Below are 14,523 nucleotides of genomic sequence, written 5' to 3' on the forward strand. Positions count from 1 at the left end.
AACTGCCCCTTTCTAAATCCATATTGACTTCCCTGCATTCGAATATAAATTGATGTCAGCCCCAATTGCATTTTAGCTAAGCTCAAGCAAAGCTCACTAGCTTGTGGGATGGTTAAGTTGGCATGTTTCAAACAATTGCCAGGCTCCATTTGCTCATTTCTGGACTAGCTCCGGTTTAGTGGAGTGAGCTCCTGCCAAAATGTTGATATACAAAGCACCTACATTTGAGCTTGAAAACCACTCCTCAGAAAACCTACGGATGACAACATGGTCTGGCCAGTTTCTCCAGTCTGATGTGTTCTCATGGGCAACACAAGAGGTGAGTTCAGTAATGTGATTTTATATATATATATATATATATATATATATATATATATAATGTCCTCAATCTTCAGGTTTTTGGGCAATTCTCAGTATGTAGCATGTTGTTTTTTAATATTTCATGTCATTATCAGGGTGCTTCCTGCCCTGAACTAAACATAATGTGTTCATAAACCCTCTAATGCTAAAACTAGAATGACGACAACTTAAACAATAACATTATGACTCCTCCTAGGTGTAACAGACATAGCTGCACTGCAAAATGTAGACTCATTAGATAATAAGGTGAAAGAAATGGCCAGGCTAAGGATGCCAAGAATGCATGAAACATGCCACTAAAGAGCAGGCAAATAAACAATTTAGTAAGCAATACTTACTACTGTTGTGAGGCTGCTTTAAACTCAAATGATGCCTAAAATCTATCTACCTTTCTGCCATCTTTATTTTATAGGACAACTATGATTTATAAAAATGTTTTGAAAAATTTACTGGTCGAATAGCAACATGCAATCAACACAAGCAAGCACTCACCATAACTATATTGACTATAGCCCAGGTCATCAGTGCACAGGGACCTACTGTATTTAGTAGTTGATAAATAAATAAATAAATAAATAAATTAAACCATAGCACACCTCCCCACTGATTTACTGATTAGCTATTCCAATATTTGAGCATATGTATTATTATTATTCATTATAACAATAGAAGTGTGTAAAAGGTGCATGACTATGACAAACACTTGATGCTTGTAAATAAATGATATAATTTATTATAGATAAAACTCACCACGCTCCCAATTGATGTTGCTAAAGGCCATTTTACTATTTCTTAACCTCCTCTTCAAATCTACTAGGAAAGAGTGACACTTATTATATACTGTAATTTAATCTTTTATAATAATTACACCCCCCCCCCCGCCTCCACACACACACACACACACACACACACACACATATATATATATATATATATATATATATATATATATATATATATATATATATATATTGGTCAACACTATAGTTCCACTCGGCCAAAAAGACAGTTGTCTTGGTCATCTCGTGTTGTTGTGTGCCATTGGATTTTTTTTTTATGTGCTGGGACTTTTATTTACACTTTTTTTATTCACTGTCTTATGTTTCACAGTTCTGGTTTCACCTTTAGTTTCCCTGTTTAATATCTTAGGTTATTCTGTGCCATTGTGTTGCATTTATTGGTTATTTTCCATTTTTAAAGTTGTTGTTGTGTTTTGGGTTATGCTTAACAATGTACAAGTCTGCACTTCTCAGTTCATGACAAAATTACATTTATGATTTATACAAAGTATATGCCACTTTTTTGATGGTACCATGATAGCATCAATGATGGTGCGACTACTGACATCTTTAAAGTAAACATAATACCACAAATTGTTTCTATAATTCAATTTAAGTTTAAAAAAAGGCACAGATAACAACTGTTGAAGTCTGTATACATATTTTGGGCCCCTTTGTATTTTTTTTTTTTTTTTTTACTGCAGCCTAAATATGTTGCAAATACATTATTACATTATATATACTGTATATTTTGAAAATAAAAACTGATCTGACAATTTAATATTTAATAATAAACTAGAAGTAAACTCACATACAACATGGGTTATGTAAAAAATGTGTGCATTAAAACAAATTTAAAAATCCCACATCACTGACCAAGTGGTACAGTGCTGCTTAAAGTTGCCCCATTTTGAATTACCACATCAGATGACCATTGTCTCACTGATTAGGAATATTTTTAGTGATATTTGCTGACACAACCATCAAAATATAAAATGGCAATTGAAACTGAACTGTTTATATATAACAAGGGCAGCATATTGATAAAAAACAGCAAAACTCCCCTAATGTACAGTATTAACATATTAACTTACTGTACTACTATTAACCTAAGCAGATTCCGTAGTATACTTAGCAAAAACAGCAATATTTTAATTAAAATGTTTTGTTTTTATCAACAATTACAATTCATGTTTAAAATAGTCAATGAGCCCATAATTTAAATAAATTTTAAAGGCTTTGATTACCATTTCTTATAAAATAAGCAAATTTAAGACAGTAGATTTCCTACCTGAATCTCTCACTGGTTTTGAGGAAGTGACAGTTGAAAGGATCAACAAAATATACTTCCGCATTACTTACAACGTATTTTACATACCCCACAGTATAACGCCTGTCCTTCTCAGGATTGTGTGGGAACGATACACTCATTTGTTAACTCATTACATATTCCAGCCCAGCCATGTGTTCTCATAATTCTCTGCTTGGTGTTCGGATTTAAGACTTTTAAACTGGAAACGAGGATCAATGAAGATAATTTTGCAATAAGAAGTAACTTCCAAGAGTCAAAAATTCCACGCAAAAAAAAAAAAATCAGAGCAGCTGGTCAATGTATTAAATCTTAATATTTAAGTTGTTTAATTTTTTTTTTTATTTAGTACATACAAGATCATAAAACAATTGCTTTTTATTTACTTCTTGCATGCCTACTGGAGGAGCCATGTTTTCATTTAAGTTTCCTCCCAACCAATAAAGGGTGGTGTTTCATAGTTAGGGTGTTCTGCCTGTCGCTTGGGGTTATTTAAGGTCAACTGTTTGTCATTCAGGTGTGATGATTAAGGAGGCGACAGTTTTTTAGTGTGTTCAGTGACTGGCATTGGTCCAAACGGGGAAGACTAATAAATGTTCATCTTGTTATAATGAGTGTGTGAGCATGAGCCTTATTGAAAACACATAAGAAAGTAATCTATCAATCATCAACCAGTAGCATTTAGAGGTACGTAGAAGCTACATTTTAGGTAAAAATAAACTGTCTCGTTGGAAGAATCCAGACTCGTTTTTCATTACGAGAGGTCGCACCGGAGTGGGCTACTGGAGCCACCCAGTTTAATCGCAGCGACAAGCGCCAGGAAGGAGGCTGCATAGGAACAAGCTAAAGGAGCTAATGGAAGTACCTGCAGTGGCTCGCAGAGGGAACTGAGCTGCACTGGAGCCGTCGCAGCAACAGGTGTCCGGAAGCTGCACAGGTGACAAGGGATCAAGCTATTGAAGCAACCGGGATTTCCAGCAGCGGACATCGAAGCATCATATGCCGGCCAACGCACCATTGGGGTATGTGGTTCAGCGCTGTTTATAAATGGCTATTCTGATTTACTGTGTGCACACTCGTATCAGCGTAAAACCAATGCATTGGTAGCAGTTTTGCTATCGCCGTAAAATGTGCCACGTCGATACTTGACGTCTGCGTTGATACAAAGTATCCGTGTCGCCTGTTTATAAACAAACGATTGACTTTTGGCCGGCATGGCAGAAGAGAACACAACTGATCAGACATTGGCGAGTGAACTTAACTTTAATGTGCGTGAAAATGCTTCAATAGCGCATGGTGGGATAGAGAAAAAACGAGAGGTTAAATTAATAGCCAAGGCTTTCTTGAAGAAAATAAGTCATTTAGAATATAAAAGAAAGACCAAATTTAATAAACTTTCTAAATTAAGACAAAGCATTACTGTATTAAAAGGAAATAAAGTGTGTGTAAATGAGGTTCAAAATGAATTTAAAGTGTTTCTGGGTTTGTCTGAAGAAACACATCAGGTACAGCAAGTGTTGTTGGATTTATTGCCTGTTGATGAAGCACAAAAACATGAAGTATGGTATCAAGCTAAAATGTTGAATGTCCATGATTTTGTTGCTGATATTTAGAAATGGTTGGTTGAATCTCAAGGTTGCACAGCTGTGTTATTTGATGCTAAACAAAATGTGGTACAAATTCAAGGTGAACCTGTTAAACAAAATGACTTTAAAAATGTAGAAACTTCTGCCACTCCTGCTACGAAAATGGATGTTAATATTGGAAGTGGCAATGAAGTTCAACATAAAGATGCAGGTAATGATACTAAAGAAAAGGAACCTCAAATTGGACCTCATGACAGCATCTCAAATGTTGATGGTCAAGCCTATTCTGCTCAATCCTCATGCACCACAATTTGCTTCCCAGCCTTCACAGCAGCACGCATTTCTTCAGCCGCCGCAAAAACAAGCTGAGCCTTTGGTGGTTAAAGAATTTGCATCTGTTCCAAGTGCAGCCTATGACCGTCACGGCCTAGCTTGTACAGGTGACACTGTATCAAAGCCTTTTGTGTTACAAACAAGGTCATCTTATGTCACAAGTCCTGTACCCCCTTCTTTTACGATGCCTACAAATCCAACTGTCACGTTAAAATGCAAACAGCCCAGTTACTACCACATAGGGAAATCCCTACCTATGATGGAGATCCACTTCAATTTAATTCATTTATGAAAGCCTTTGAGCACTGTGTGGAGGCAAAGACCAGCTGTAAAGGAGACTGTCTGTATTACCCAAAGATGAGCTGCCTGTGGACAGGGCTTTAGGCTTGCAGTGGTGCATCGAGATTGACGGTTTCAAGTTTAAAGTCAAAGTCAAGGAGAAACCTTCCACCAAAAGGGGTATGCTATACATAATCAGCTCCATCTACGATCCCCTAGGATTCCTAGCACCTCTTATACTCCCAGCCAAACTGCTGTTACAGGAACTATGCCGGATGAAACGTGACTGGGACGATCCTATACCTTCAGCATTCCAAGCAAAGTGGAACAAGTGGCTGATGGATCTGGAAGGGTTGGCAAATTTCCAGATCAATAGGTGCATTAAGCCTGATGGATTTTAACCAGCCTTTGGTGGTTAAAGAATTTGCATCTGTTCCAAGTGCAGCCTATGACCGTCACGGCCTAGCTTGTACAGGTGACACTGTATCAAAGCCTTTTGTGTTACAAACAAGGTCATCTTATGTCACAAGTCCTGTACCCCCTTCTTTTACGATACCTACAAATCCAACTGTCACTCAAGACACCTCACCTCTACAAAGTCAAAACAACCCAACAGGAGACCTCTACAGTGTGTTGAAACAACAAAATGACATAACAGCTCTTCTCGTTAAAATGCAAACAGCCCAGTTACTACCGCATAGGGAAATCCCTACCCATGATGGAGATCCACTTCAATTTAATTCATTTATGAAAGCCTTTGAGCACTGTGTGGAGGCAAAGACCAGCTGTAAAGGAGACTGTCTGTATTACCTGGAGCAATACACCAGAGGACAACCTAGAGGCATGGTACACAGTTGTCTTCACATGACAGCAGAAAAGTGATATGCTGTATGCAAGCAGTTGCTCAAAGAACATTTTGGAAATGAGTTTAACATAACTGCAGCTTATATGGAAAAGGTCACCAGCTGGCCAAGTATCAAAAGTGAGGATGTTAAAGCGCTAAAAGCATATGGACTTTTTCTTCGTGAGTGCTGTAATGCTATGGAGGAGTTACGATACTTGAAGGAATTAAACATGCCAGTTAACATGAAAATTCTGATTCAGAAGTTTCCCTATAAACTCAGAGAAAGGTGGAGAAGAAAAGCAAATGGAACCCTTGAACGAACTGGTCAAAGGGCACGTTTTCCACACATTGTAGACTTCATTGGGCAGCAGATCAGGATTACTTCAGACCCGGTTTTTGGGGTCATTCAGGATACTCCGCCTGTTAAAGGAATAATGAGACCAAGCAATTCTCAAATGAAATCACAGTTGAAAAGAAACATCTTTGCCACTCATGTTTCTATCAAGGATGGACACAAAATGGTTGTTTACAAAGATAAAGAGGATTCCACCAAAATAAACTCTTCTTGCTTGTATTGTGCACAGAATGGTCATGTATTGGAACATTGCCATCAACTAGGAAAAAGGGCACACCGAGAAAAATTTTATTTTCTAAAGGAGAAAGGCCAATGCTTCGGCTGCTTAAACACAGGACACTTGAGTAAGAGTTGTGATAAACGCATCATTTGCAAACACTGCAGTCAAATGCATCCTAGTATTCTGCATATTGGACAAAGGGAAAAAAGTAATCAGAAGGATATGGACTACCTCACGAGATCTTCTGTAAGCTGCAAACCCTCCTCCACCTGTGGTCATACAGGGGCTGGACACCATAATGGTATTCTTCCCATCTTGCCTGTTCAAGTGAAGAGTTCAAAGGAAACTAAAATTATTAAAACATATGCTTTTCTGAATGCGGGGAGCACAGACACTTTCTGCTCACAAAAGCTTCTACATAAGTTAAATATTCAAGGACGAAATGCTCAGATTCATCTTCGCACCATGGGTCATAATAAAACTGTGACAACATCCATTATTAAAGACCTGGAGATTTCAGGATTAACTGGCAAACGTTTCTATCAACTTCCTTGTGTGTTCACTCGAAGGGATGCCTGTTTCTACAGTCAACATCATCAGTGAAAAGGAACTAGCTAAATGGCCTTATTTAAAAGACGTTAAAGTTACACAAATAAATGCTGATGTGGATCTTCTTGTTGGCACCAATGCATCCAAGCTGATGGAACCATGGGAGGTGGTTAACAGCCAGGCTGATGGGCCTTATGCAGTCAAAACTTTGCTAGGATGGGTCATAAATGGCTTGGTACAAGGTTGCAATGATGGTGTAACTGGCTGCCCATCGGTTCATGCTAATAGGACTGTAGTTGACAGAATAGAGGAGCTGTTAACCAGCCAGTATAACTACGACTTCAACGAAAGATCTGCTACAGAGCAAGAAGAAATGTCAAGAGAGGGAAAAAGGTTCCTAGATATAATGGAACGCTCGGCTCAACTTGAAAATGGACACTACAAATTACAACTGCCCTTCAGAAGGGAAGATATCACAATGCCAAACAACATCTCCGTTGCTATGCAATGCATCCTTGGTTTAAAAAAGAAACTGCAAAGAAATACAAGCTTTCGTGAAGAATACACCAATTTCATCACTGATGCTATCAATAATGGCTATGCTGAACAGATACCGCAGCATCAGTTACTATCGACGAAAGGTAAAGTGGGGTACATACCACTCCATGGTGTATACCACCCAAGGAAACATAAGCTATGGGTTGTGTTTGATTGTGGAGCAGAATATAAAGGGGTTTCACTCAACAGTCAACTTTTGCAAGGTCCCAACCTAACAAGTTCATTGGTAGGGGTCCTGATGCGATTCAGACAAGAACACATGGCCTTAATGGCTGACATAAAGGCCAAGTTCCATCAAGTACAGGTAACTGAGGAACATGTGGATTATTTGAAGGAGCTGGACTTAGTCAAAAATGAGCTGCCTGTGGACAGGGCTTTAGGCTTGCAGTGGTGCATCGAGATTGACAGTTTCAAGTTTAAAGTCAAAGTCAAGGAGAAGCCTTCCACCAAAAGGGGTATGCTATACATAATCAGCTCCATCTACGATCCCCTAGGATTCCTAGCACCTCTCATACTCCCAGCCAAACTGCTGTAAAAGGAACTATGCCGGATAAAATGTGACTGGGACGATCCTATACCTTCAGCATTCCAAGCAAAGTGGAACAAGTGGCTGATGGATCTGGAAAGGTTGGCAAATTTTCAGATCAATAGGTGCATCAAGCCTGATGGATTTGGGAAGGTGGCTTGTGCCCAGTTGCATCATTTCGCTGATGCTAGTGAGAAGGGCTACGGCACAGCTACATATCTCAGAATGCAAAGCACGGATAAAAGGATTCATGTTTTTTTCTTGTATGGCAAATCAAGAGTAGCTCCGCTTAGGCCTGTTACCATATCACGCCTAGAGCTCACTGCTGCTGTTGTTGCAGTCAGAATAGACAAAATGCTTCAAACAGAGCTCCAGCTGCAATTAATGAAAGCCTACTTTTGGACTGATAGCGCATCAGTTTTAAAGTACATAAGAAATAAGGACCGGAGGTTTCAAACATTCGTTGCAAATAGAATAGCTACAATTAGGAGTAGCTATGAAGTTTCACAATGGAGATATGTTCCTTCGACTCTAAACCCTGCAGATGATGCATCTCGTAGAACTTTGGATTTCAGTGTGACTGCTAATGACCCAGAGTTGAAAAGGAATCCCATAATTAACGCAACCATTATCAACACAAATGCCACTTCTCAACTAATATCTTTTTTCTCAGACTGACAAAGATTAAAGGTTGCGGTTGCTTGGATCCTCAAGCTGAAAAGAGCTCTATCGAAACTGTGTAAAAAGAGAAAAGAACTTAGTAATAGAGCACAATTATTGAATGTGACAAAGAAGATGCAAGCCTTCAAAGATTCACTGGGGAATCAAAGGTTGTCTTTAAAAAATCTCACAAAAGCTGAGACAGCCATAGTTGCCTTTTGTCAGCAGGAAAGATTCCCAGATGAAATTGCTGCATTGACCTCCAAGAATCCAGTAATACCCAGGAGTAGTAGCATCTACAGAATGGACCCTGTGCTGGATGGAGGACTTCTGCGTGTTGGGGGCCGGCTGAGTAAAGCAGCTATTCCTGAGGGCCTAAAACATCCCCTCATTCTGTCAAAGGACCAACACATCTCCTACCTTATCCTCCATCATTACCACTTGCAGCTTGGTCATGAAAGCAGAAGTCATGTCCTTTCTTGTGTAAGGAGAAAGTTTTAGATTACAAATGGCCTTTCGGCTGTGAAAAAGGTCATAGCAAAATGCCTATTCTGCAAGATGTACAGTATGGAGGAAGAACAAGTGAACAGAAGATGGCAGACCTGCCCAAGGAAAGAGTGATTCCTGATCTACCGCCATTCACCAACGTTGGCGTAGATTATTTTGGGGCAATTGATGTGAAAAGAGGGCGTAACATCGTCAAGCGATATGGAGTGTTGTTTACTTGCATGACAAGTATGGTAGTCATTTCTATTTGGTTTTATGTGATCTCACTTACTTTTAGGTACCCATTGGAACATAATAGTCATTTTCTGTAGTCAATTTGAGAAGTGCTTGCCTAGGAATCCAAGCTATACATAGGATGTGGAATCGTACGTGCAAAAGCTAACCATATAAGGCCTCCTGGAATGTGCTTGCCCAGGAAGGTGAGGTATACATAGAACGGGGGAATTTAAAGAAACCCAGCTGTTGTGGAACATCACTGTATACTGAATACTCCATTGTATCAGAGGGTATTTAAACGAAAAGCGTTCAGAGTTCAGTGTGACACTGCAGTCTCCCCCGGCCGTTATTGCATGATAAATAAAGGTCGTTATCTTCTGAAAACCAAAGCCTGAGTCTTCAATTAATTTTCACGACACAAGTAGGGCTGTGCACCTCGAAGTGGCTTATTCTTTGGACACTGACTCTTGCATCAATGCTTTGCAGAGGTTTATCTCTCGGAGAGGAGAAGTGTCACAAATGAGATCAGATAATGGCACCAACTTCCATGTCTCATAGAGGAATAAAGTGGAGTTTTAACCCGCCATCTGGATCACATCATGGTGGTGTTTCGGATCGCCTTATACGTATGGTCAGAAAGATTCTGCATTCTGTGCTGTGGCAGCAAACATTGGATGATGAGGGATTTCATACTGTGCTATGTAAAGCTGAAGCAATGCTCAATGATCGCCCCATTACAGAGTTGTCAGATGATCCTAACGACCTTGAAGCTTTAACACCAAACCATTTGCTTCTCCTGAAAGGGAAACCAGTTCTCCCCCCAGGACTTTTTGACAAAAGGGATCTGTATTCCAGGAAAAGATGGAAACAAGTTCAGTACATCTCTGACCTCTTCTGGAAACGATGGATCAGAGAGTACTTACAATTCCTACAAGAACGACAGAAATGGACCAAAGAGAAGAAGAGTTTCATGCCTGGAGACATTGTTGTCGTTATGGACTCCACAACACCAAGGGGATCTTGGGTGCTTGGCAGAATTTTGAAAACTTTTCCAGATAAGAAGGGTTTGGTCCGGTTAGTCTCCAAACCAAAACGAATGTAATTGAAAGGCCTGTTACAAAAATGTTTATTATGTGAAACTACATCTTAATGTAATATGAGAGGAATGTCATGTAGAATTTTGACCACACTGAATGTGTATTAGAATATTATTTTGAATTTGTTCATTTTTATGGCTCCTTTTAAGTTTTTTTTTTGCTAATTGCTATGTCTTTTGTCACACGCAATTAGGGGCTGGCGTGTAGGAGCCATGTTTTCATTTAAGTTTCCTCCCAACCACTAGAGGGTGGTGTTTCATAGTTAGGGTGTTCTGCCTGTGGCCTAAGGTTATTTAAGGTCAACTGTTTGTCATTCAGGTGTGATGATTAAGGAGGCGAACAGTTTTTTAGTATGTTCAGTGACAGGCGTTGGTCCAAAAGGGGAAGACTAATAAATGTTCATCTTGTTATAATGAGTGTGTGAGCATGAGCCTTATTGAAAACACGTAAGAAAGTAATCTATCAATCATCAACTGGTAGCATTTAGAGGTACGTAGAAGCTACACCTACTACTGTAATAAGTTCATTAACCTGTTTCTTGCAAAGTTAAAGCAAGAATAAACAAATAACATTAAATTAAATCAAATTATTAAATTCTAATAAAATAAATCTAAAATCAAATACGTTTTTTATATAACTGAAGGGGTACCTAAAGGAGGTGGCATAAATTTAAAAACTGCGGTAAAGCCAGCCGCAGTTCAGGAAAACACGGTCAAGCCAGCCGCGATTGATTTTAGTGTGCGCGCATATTACAGTGATTACGGTAGTTTCAGGAACACCACAGAGAGAACGCGTTTCCAGAGCGCTTTTCTTGAAAAGCCCATGCGATTGTGATGTGATATAAAAAGGTGTCATGTTTCGAAACTGGTCTTTTGCATTTTTTGTTTTTCTTATTGTTTATATGTCCGATGTCTTTGACACTTGTCTTTCTTTGAATAATGTTTTCTGTATATTTCTTCTTCTACAGTCAGTGTAAATGTAGTTGTGTTTACAGATAAATTATATGCAAATGGAAGACAAAATAAATTATAAACTCATTTTAAATCCCTCATTTGTGTATTCATTTGTCACTGTTCTATTATTTCTGTTATTTTGGAGTGCATTCATTAGGTGTTATGTCTAAAAGTAAATAGCAAAATATGTTTACAATAGGTTTAAAAGTCTGAATCGGAAATCAATAATTATCATAAAGATGATATCAAGAATAATGACATTAATACACTTTAGAGGCATATACAGACGTCATTTCTAATAAGTAGAAAAAAAACAATGATCACTTCTTATTCAGGACTTCCCATACTATATACACACCACATATGAAAATATTTTACTGCAGCATTTTTGAGATATTGGACATTATTACACTTTAAAGCGGTATAAAGACCCCATTTCTAATAAGTAGAAAAAAAAATGATCACTTCTTATTCAGGACATCCCATACTATATACACACCACATATGAAAATATTTTACTGCCGCATTTTTGAGATATTAGACTTTTTTGAGATATTGGACATTATTACACTTTAAAGCGGTATAAAGACCCTATTTCTAATAAGTAGAAAAAAACAATGATCACTTCTTATTCAGGACATCCCATACTATATACACACCACATATGAAAATATTTTACTGCCGCATTTTTGAGATATTAGACTTTTTTAAAATATTGGACATTATTACACTTTAAAGGGGTATAGACACCCCATTTCTAATAAGTAGAAAAAAACAATGATCACATCTTATTCAGGACATCCCATACTATATACACACCACATATGAAAATATTTTACTGCAGCATTTTTGAGATATTAGACTTTTTTGAGACACTGTATGGGGCATTATTACACTTTAAAGGGGTATAGACACCCCATTTCCAATAAGTAGAAAAAAACAATGATCACTTCTTATTCAGGACTTCCCATACTATATACACACCACATATGAAAATATTTTACTGCAGCATTTTATAGATATTGGACTTTTTTGAGATATTGGACATTATTACACTTTAAAGGGGTATAGACACCCCATTTCTAATAAGTAGAAAAAAACAATGATCACTTCTTATTCAGGACATCCCATACTATATACACACCACATATGAAAATATTTTACTGCAGCATTTTATAGATATTGGACTTTTTTGAGATATTGGACATTATTACACTTTAAAGGGGTATAGACACCCCATTTCTAATAAGTAGAAAAAAACAATGATCACTTCTTATTCAGGACGTCCCATACTATATACACACCACATATGAAAATATTTTACTGCAGCATTTTTGAGATATTGGACTTTTTTGAGATATTGGACATTATTACACTTTAAAGCGGTATAAAGACCCCATTTCTAATAAGTAGAAAAAAACAATGATCACTTCTTATTCAGGACGTCCCATACTATATACAAACCACATATGGAAATATTTTACTGCCGCATTTTTGAGATATTAGACTTTTTTGAGATATTGGACATTATTACACTTTAAAGGGGTATAGACACCCCATTTCTAATAAGTAGAAAAAAACAATGATCACTTCTTATTCAGGACTTCCCATACTATGTACACACCACATATGAAAATATTTTACTGCAGCATTTTATAGATATTGGACTTTTTTGAGATATTGGACATTATTACACTTTAAAGGGGTATAGACACCCCATTTCTAATAAGTAGAAAAAAACAATGATCACTTCTTATTCAGGACGTCCCATAATATATACACACCACATATGAAAATATTTTACTGCAGCATTTTTGAGATATTGGACATTATTACACTTTAAAGGGGTATAGAGACCCCATTTCTAATAAGTAGAAAAAAACAATGATTACTTCTTATTCAGGACTTCCCATACTATATACACACCACATATGAAAATATTTTACTGCAGCATTTTTGAGATATTAGACTTTTTTGAGATATTGGACATTATTACACTTTAAAGCGGTATAAAGACCCCATTTCTAATAAGTAAAAAAAAACAATGATCACTTCTTATTCAGGACATCCCATACTATATACACACCACATATGAAAATATTTTACTGCAGCATTTTTGAGATATGGGGCATTATTACATTTTAAAAGGGTATAAAAACCCTATTTCTAATAAGTTGAAAAAAACAATGATCACTTCTTATTCAGGACATCCCATACTATTTACACACCACATATGAAAATATTTTACTGCAGCATTTTATAGATATTGGACTTTTTTGAGATATTGGACATTATTACACTTTAAAGGGGTATAGACACCCCATTTCTAATAAGTAGAAAAAAACAATGATCACTTCTTATTCAGGACTTCCCATACTATATACACACCACATATGAAAATATTTTACTGCAGCATTTTTGAGATATTGGACTTTTTTGAGATATTGGACATTATTACACTTTAAAGGGGTATAGACACCCCATTTCTAATAAGTAGAAAAAAACAATGATCACTTCTTATTCAGGACTTTCCATACTATATACACACCACATATGAAAATATTTTACTGCAGCATTTTATAGATATTGGACTTTTTTGAGATATTGGACATTATTACACTTTAAAGGGGTATAGACACCCCATTTCTAATAAGTAGAAAAAAACAATGATCACTTCTTTTTCAGGACGTCCCATAATATATACACACCACATATGAAAATATTTTACTGCAGCATTTTTGAGATATTGGACTTTTTTGAGATATTGGACATTATTACACTTTAAAGCGGTATAAAGACCCCATTTCTAATAAGTAGAAAAAAACAATGATCACTTCTTATTCAGGACTTCCCATACTATATACACACCACATATGAAAATATTTTACTGCAGCATTTTTGAGCTATTAGACTTTTTTGAGATATTGGACATTATTACACTTTAAAGCGGTATAAAGACCCCATTTCTAATAAGTAGAAAAAAACAATGATCACTTCTTATTCAGGACATCCCATACTATATACACACCACATATGAAAATATTTTACTGCCGCATTTTTGAGATATTAGACTTTTTTGAGATATTGGACATTATTACACTTTAAAGGGGTATAGACACCCCATTTCTAATAAGTAGAAAAAAACAATGATCACTTCTTATTCAGGACTTCCCATACTATATACACACCACATATGAAAATATTTTACTGCAGCATTTTTGAGATATTGGACTTTTTTGAGATATTGGACATTATTACACTTTAAAGGGGTATAGACACCCCATTTTTAATAAGTAGAAAAAAAACAATGATCACTTCTTATTCAGGACATCCCATACTATATACACACCACATATGAAAATATTTTACTGCAGCATTTTATAGATATTGGA

The sequence above is a fragment of the Clarias gariepinus genome, chromosome 24 (assembly GCF_024256425.1).
Source record: "Clarias gariepinus isolate MV-2021 ecotype Netherlands chromosome 24, CGAR_prim_01v2, whole genome shotgun sequence".
Classification (NCBI taxonomy): domain Eukaryota; kingdom Metazoa; phylum Chordata; class Actinopteri; order Siluriformes; family Clariidae; genus Clarias; species Clarias gariepinus.